The sequence below is a fragment of the Etheostoma spectabile genome, chromosome 10 (genome assembly GCF_008692095.1).
Source record: "Etheostoma spectabile isolate EspeVRDwgs_2016 chromosome 10, UIUC_Espe_1.0, whole genome shotgun sequence".
NCBI classification, from domain to species: Eukaryota; Metazoa; Chordata; class Actinopteri; order Perciformes; family Percidae; genus Etheostoma; species Etheostoma spectabile.
Genome location: NC_045742.1, coordinates 7,022,338 through 7,022,829, shown reverse-complemented (window position 1 = coordinate 7,022,829; position 492 = coordinate 7,022,338). Strand labels below are relative to the sequence as shown.

General features: G+C 45.5%; 1 protein-coding gene and 1 long non-coding RNA gene across 36 annotated transcripts in view; one reads left to right on the top strand and one right to left on the bottom strand.

Moving 5' to 3' along the window:
* The window catches only part of prom1a (prominin 1a), a 76,547-nt gene that overhangs the window by 33,332 nt on the left and 42,723 nt on the right, over positions 1-492 (top strand). The gene's annotated exons all lie outside the window — the stretch shown is intronic.
* LOC116696414 (uncharacterized) overlaps positions 1-492 on the bottom strand; it is a 71,134-nt gene that overhangs the window by 43,026 nt on the left and 27,616 nt on the right. The window lies entirely within an intron of this gene.

Here is a 492-nt window from a genome sequence, read left to right as displayed (position 1 = left end):
CGCAGCTTAGTTTCTAGATGTAGACAGTCACAGAGGACAGAGTAACGTGAGGAAAATACAACACATAGTTGGTTATACGTCGGTCTCAAGGTTTACAAGTTTGAAAAAAAGCTGTGCCTGTGTTGGATCTCTCCTCCAATCTCTCTCCTCCTCCTAAAAAACCTGTATTTGTACCAGTGTTTCCGCTGGTAACTCTTCTATCGCGGCCGTCACGGCGTAAAACACAGAAGAAGTTAAATGCAACTAACTTCAGTTCGTAGAGTAATAGTGTGTGAGACAGAGCTGCTGGACCTGGGCGAGAGATATGACTCTAGGCCAGAATATTATAGTTCATAAAAATGCAGCGCAGTGACAATATAGACATTTCATACACACGACATGGGTAACTCCGCTGACCCGCCATTTGACCCGTGCTGGACCCATTCATAATGAGTCAGCAGTCGCTCTGTGAGGAGCGTCCATTGCATTCCCTCTCTCTCCCTAGCTCTTTTA